We start from the raw sequence: 6616 nt of genomic DNA on the forward strand, positions 1-6616 counted from the left end.
TCTCCGGTGGCGGTTTCCTCACCGGAATTTAGTTCAGATGAAGCTCATAAATCGGGTGAAACTCAAAAGTCGAGCACTTCTGTTTCTGTCACGAATTCCAACGACGGTTGCCCCTGTTTTGAGGATTACTCCTGCACGCGTGAAAAATGGGAAGAGTTGAGAGTTCCAATGAATTTTCAAAATAATGTTGGGCTTGTGGATGGCTTGCCTGTTGGGCCAGACTTTCCTAACAACCCAAATGATCTTGTGTTGGGCTCTGTTTCAAAAGGGACCTCGGTAACTCGCTTTCGTGTTAAAAAGAGAAAAGTACATCCGTTGATTAAAAGTCGCTTTATTAAATATGTTTGGGGAAGGAGTAATATGAAGCGTAGCCGAAGTCGGGATAACTCGCGATGGCAAGATAGATATTTTATCGAGAAGGTGATGAAACATTCGGAAGAGGATGACGACGACGATATTTGTTGCTCGTGTTGCTCATCCTGTGCGTCCTCGGATTCGGAAACTTAGTCTCTAAAGCTAGTCGAGGTGTCTCCCCTGTAGTGTGTGTCTGTCCTCTTGCCATTTGTTTCCTCTCGTTTCGTGTTCTTGTGCGTTGTATGTTTTTAACTGTGTGGTTGGAGCGTGAGCTCATGTCTTAGCTAGCTTCTTGCTAGTTTCTCTCGTGTACTGCTATTTATTTATTAATAATACTTGCTTGCATTTCAAAAAAAATACGAGTGAAGAGTAAGATTCGAATGAACCAATATTCGCATTGCATAAAGACGGTTGATTAATATAGTTGAAGTTTACTTTTGAAAAGGATGTTGAAATGTTGAATTTTGATTGGTTGATAATTCACGAATCACAATCCTCGTCTCACTTTACTTCCATCTTAAGCTTGTTGGACAATTTCGGCTACATGTCAATACTACACATAGTGCTCATATATTTTATAGATACACCTTTTTTCTGTTTTCTTGCCTTTACATTTATGTTTTGATTGTGTAATTTTTGAATCAATTAAAAGAGAAACACAAAATTTAATCACATTAGTATTTCAATTGATTAGATAATACCCAAAATTTCGGTTAAGTACTCCGTACAAGTGTTAATGTGATAAAAAAAAAAATAGAGATACAGATAGAGATAATAATAATACTCCATAATAACAGCAATCAAACATGATTTACCAAAATTTCGCCCCAAAAAAACTATGACCAAAAATTGTTTTAGATTAAATGAATATGAAAATGATTTCTAATGAATTAAACGAAAACAAAGAAGATGATTATTATATGAGTCAAATTATTATTTTCGTTTTACTTCCCTTTTTTTGGCAAAAGACGATCAATATATAAAAGACCAATCATCGAAACAATGATGGTAGAGAAATACAAATAACGGATCCACAAGAGAAATCCTCAAGACAAATAAACAGAACATAAACATTTGAAAGAAGATTAAACAAAGATCCCTAAGTATACGAATTAAAATCCGAAGATTATTTTCGAAGATGTAGAATTGGTGGCTCGAATATATGTTTGAAGAAGATGCGCAAAAGCACACTTTCAACTTGATTTCACGAACCATGTTCGACCAACAAGTGAGTCTAGAATTGAAGATGGCGTTATTTCTAGCCGTCCAAATAGTCCAATTTTTTTTCTTTCGTTTTTGTTCTTGTAATAAATCAACATCATAAATTTAATCTCAACATTGTTTAAAACATACTTTGTTGTAGCTTGATTTTAATGATGGTACTATAGATTTATCATTTATTCACTTTTGATAATCCTTATACCACTGTTTTTTAATGATACACTGCCGAGTATGTTTTAAGAAAATTGTAATTAATTAATATTAATTAATAATATTACAATTGAGCAAACTCTCTTCACTGTTCACCAACAGCAGAGGTATTCTCGTCTTTTCTAGTTCCCATTTATATACTCCCCTGTGCTCCTTCCCCCTTACACCAGGAAGGTTCTGGCGATCCCATTTTCTCAACAATCAACACTCTCGAATCGAAGCGTTACAGGAAGACCACACCAGTGGCTGCTACGTTAGCCGCCGTCTCTGCCGCTGCTCCATCAATCTCACCTTCGCCGCTACTGTATCCTCCTCCACCGCCACTACCGCCAGCGGCACCACCGCCACTACCGCCAGCGGCACCACCGCTTTTACCACGACCGTCGGCTTCTTCGACAGGTAGTGTATCTCTTTTTTTTTTTTTACGAATTTGCAAGTTTTATTTCCCGTTAATTCTTTAGTATTTTTCCCTTTTGATTTTATCTTGACCATCTTATTAGTTACCAACCTAATCACACCAGGCTTCACCACCACTAACCATCTATCTATGTCGCCCTATGACTAGCGCCAACTCCACCGTCGTCTCCACACCACGTCGTCGCCATCGTCATCTATTTTCCCTGAATTTGATATTCATGAGCCAGGTAAATCTTTGATTTGTTGAATTTATAAAATTTAGGGTTTCTTATATGTTATGTAAACGATACATCTAGGGGCTGTTTAGATGATTATATGTAAGAGTTATACCAAAGTTATTTACTTTTTTCGAATTTTAACATTGTTGCATGATTGGATGCCAAAGAAAGTGAAACAATTTGTAATTTAGCCCTAAAACGGTTGTTACTGAAGTTAATATATTTAGTATTATTTTTTATATCTTTAATCTATGTTATAAGATATTATAAGATAAGATGATTTGTAATTTTGTTAGCAACTTTGTGGTATACTGTGATCTATGAGCCTACTGTTTAAGTCATTTTGCATATTTAATTTTTAAAAGTTGTTCAATATATGTTATATATGTGTGCATAAATTACAACATTATGAAATAGGAATGACTAGCATGTTCACTTAACTTTTGAGTTGTGTATCAATATCAAATTACCAAGTGAAGAAAGATATTAATGGTCTGATTACAAGAAAGTGCCTATAGAGGTACTGCAATTGGATACATTTACTTTGTTTACTATGTAAATGTACACATGCATTATTAGCATGATTTAATGTTCATTGTAATTTGATTTGAGCACGGATTTTTTTTCCCCCTGTTGTTCGTACAGTTTTTTGGAGTAGAAGTTAACGCAGCTGCACGAATCACTACCAAAACCACTCATAATAGCTGTCAGCTTCTGACCCAAGACGGTAAAATTGTTATGCATTACATGCTATACAACATATTTATAGCAGCTCGAATATCATAATATATAATTGATATCCGTTATTTAGAATTTTAATTTTAATATTATATTTGTGTATTTTGAAGGTGTCTTCATTTAATTACATCAAGTATTAAGAAAGTGTTTTGAAGAAGTATTCATTTAAACAGCCACATTCACCAACAAAAACTAAAAAAATGTTTTTGCAGAAAGACCGCTACACTTGCGAAGGAACAATCAAGAGAATTGATGACCGGAGAGCATGGTGTTATAATGCATGCCACACCTGCAAAAAGAAACTGGACCAATTCGCCGAAGGCCCACGGTGCCTTATTAAGGCCCTCGAAGGAACATCCCATATCCTGTAATTCCATCACACTAGCAAGCAAACATAATTCATCGTCATTGATGTTTTCAAAGTTGCATCAACAACACCCAACATATCAAGCTTCCAAGGTAACAACCCAACACCCAAAAATTAGATAAACAAGCTGATAAACATACAACTTTGCAACTTTGCAGATACAGCACTAGAAGATACAAGCTCATCGACAAACGCTACAAGTTCAATGGGATACACCGCCCATGGAAAACGAAAACTACCATTTCAACCAGGTAAATAAAAAAACCACAAATAACTGAACGCAAATCATTGAACACATACACATCCCTAACTACTGCATTCCCGTGACAGACACCCCTGCCACAGACTTCATGAAAAAGGACTAAAAAGCAATGGCATCACACAGGAGCATTTATTTTTGGTCTAACGGGTATGCTCCCTTAGCAACATGATGTGCTAAACTCTTAAATATGTACCTAGGCGTATATGTTTGCTCAAGGAGCACGCTACTAAAGCAATGTAATCAGCAGCACATAGTTTTGCATGTACAAACAACGGTGCTAAAACATGTTGTAGTTTTCACAGCATCAATATGCATTACCATTTTTCGCATACGTAATGTACAAAAGCTTGATAAACACCATCGTAATTGATAAACGAAAAAATGGACTACTGCTGCAACGCGCAGCTGACCACATGCTTGTTAATTTATGTAAGACCCTAATAATTATAGTACAGAGCTGTAAATAGAGTACATGAAGCGTGGGTGACGTTGTGCATTAAAACTGAGGTCAGAAGCAGAGCTGGGCAAAGTGCGCTCAGCGCACACCTATTGGTGCGCGTGGCGCACTGTCCACTGTAGCCGGTTTCTGCTTGTTTTAATTAGATATTTTGATGGGCTTTTTGATAATTTCACTTGTGGGCGAGTTTAAGGCCAGTAGGTCAGTTTTGGGAGAGTCATAACTCCATTATCAACAACCTTATCCTTTCCACTTCAATTTTAGAGAGAGAGTGAGATTCTTGTGTGAGAGAGCTCAAGCCAAGGAAGGAGGAGCTAGTTTTGGGTCTTAGCTCGAGTTCTAAAGTTGTCCATCTCCTCTCTAGCTACGTTTTGGTTGTACTGGTATGTTCTAACTTGGATTTCCTTACTTTGATTTATGTATGGGTTAGGGTTTGGGTAAATGAAGAACATAGAACCCATATTTGGTGATTTTGGGTGTTCTTGGGTAAGATGGAGTCATGAAGACTCAATGGTAACTAACCTAGGGTTTCAAAATGTTAATTGATGTTTATAAGTCCTAATTGGTTAGATAATCACTAGTACACCTAGTAAATTAGTAAATGGGTGTTAGATGGGTTAGTGGATGACCCGAAATGGGTGTGTTGACTTTAAATTAGTCTAAGGGCTAATGATTGACCTAATTGGGAAATATGGGTATGAAATACCCTAATTGTGTAATAGTTAGTGTTGTTGGACCTTAATCACTAGCTTTTAAGTGATTAATGATGGTCTTGACCTTTAAAGGGCGGTTTTGGTGAAAATAGGGCATTTAATGCATTTAAGTCATTAAATGCACATAAGTGAAATTGTTGGTATTTAGTCCAACTAGTTTTGTGTGTTGATTGAAGTACGTATTATATTAGGTACTTTGCTTTGAAGCTTGCGGAAGTATAAAACCGTCACCAAATCGTTAAGGTGAGTGGAATGATTATATGCATATGTATGTAATGTATTTATTTGTATACTATGGTATCAACCAAAGAGCCGGTAGTGCCATAGTATGTGCGAGCGTGCTATGATGTGAACTAAAGAGCCGGTAGCGTCATAGTACGTGTGTTGTAGTGTGAACCAAAGAGCCGGTAGCACTATAGCATGATTTGTTAGGGTGTGAACCAAAGAGCCGGTAGCACCTTAGCGTTGTTAGAGTGTGAACCAAAGAGCCGGTAGCACTCTAGCATGAGTATGACTCGAGTTGTGATGTGAACCAAAGAGCCGGTAGCATCATGACAAATGCATATGGTGTGAACCAAAGAGCCGGTAGCACCATGACGCGAGAATGGTTAACCATGGTTGTGTATTGTTTTGTAGCATATTATATTATGTCGATTATATGTTATTGATTACGATAGTAGCGGTTTGTTGGAGATTATTAGCTTTGTACTTGAGATGGTATGCTAATTGTATTGCTAGCGTGTATGCGGTATATGTGTAAGTGATTGCAAGTAAGTATGTTATATATATATATGGATATAATTATTACATTCACTAAGCTTTGCTTACCCTCTCGTTGTTTATCTTTTTATAGGCTCCGGCGTTGACAAGGGTAAGGGCATTCGATTGGATTAGAGATCCCGCTTGTTGTTTAGGGGACGCTTTTGGGATGTGATAGCCTTTGGAGTTTGACCGAGACTTGGGTAGTTTAACCCCAAACACCATGCTCAAAGTGTCATTTGGAAATTAAACTAATGTAGTCGAAACTCATGGTTTGTACGAAACTCGTAAAACGGCCGATGTGGTTCCCGTTTTGTAAAACTTGTTTTGTGATTGATTCGCGTTAGTTTTACATATATGAACATGTGGTAAAAAGCGTTTCGCCTAAATATGTAGGGAAGTGGGAGATCTTTATTTGAAAAATTGAAAAACCGGACAGAACTGAAATTGACCTGTGCGCGCTGCGCACCCTGAGGTGGTGCGCGTGGCGCACTCTACTGTTATAAAAAAAATTGTTTCGCGTAATTGGTTGGTTATTGGTTTGGGTTGTTACAAGTGGTATCAAAGCATGGTCTAAGGGATTTAGGCGCCTTGAGATAGGTGCCTAGACTTAGATTTATTTGTGTATGCGCTTTATGCGGGACTTGTAGGAGACGGGTCGGACTGGGTGTTGATTAGTGCTTAGGTTTATGTGAACTAACCTTGCGCTAATTGTTTTGTGTTGTGTTAGAAATCATCAAGCGAGATAGACGTTGTACTAGCAAGTTAATGCGACGTGCTCGCGTAACAATGATTAGCTACCATTGTTACGGGTTCAAATCGTGTCAAACAAGCAATGTACGACGATTGCTGAGCAAGATGGGGTAGTGTGGTGTATATACATATGTGTTAAGTCTTTTC

General features: G+C 37.4%; 1 long non-coding RNA gene across 4 annotated transcripts; it reads left to right on the plus strand.

The window, feature by feature from the left end:
• The first annotated feature begins 1963 nt into the window (after positions 1 to 1963).
• On the plus strand, positions 1964 to 6022 carry LOC139850392 (uncharacterized). Of its 4 annotated transcripts, XR_011760020.1 has the most exons (7): positions 1964 to 2184; positions 2286 to 2429; positions 3066 to 3147; positions 3371 to 3617; positions 3684 to 3776; positions 3856 to 3934; positions 5811 to 6022. It is a non-coding gene; the product is annotated as an uncharacterized lncRNA (long non-coding RNA). The 4 variants fall into 4 exon arrangements; XR_011760017.1 differs by lacking the exon at positions 5811 to 6022 and having other exon boundaries at positions 3856 to 3983; XR_011760018.1 differs by lacking the exon at positions 5811 to 6022 and having other exon boundaries at positions 2307 to 2429; positions 3856 to 3983.
• Positions 6023 to 6616: the final 594 nt, after the last annotated feature.

Source organism: Rutidosis leptorrhynchoides, chromosome 5 (assembly GCF_046630445.1).
Source record: "Rutidosis leptorrhynchoides isolate AG116_Rl617_1_P2 chromosome 5, CSIRO_AGI_Rlap_v1, whole genome shotgun sequence".
Lineage (NCBI taxonomy): Eukaryota > Viridiplantae > Streptophyta > Magnoliopsida > Asterales > Asteraceae > Rutidosis > Rutidosis leptorrhynchoides.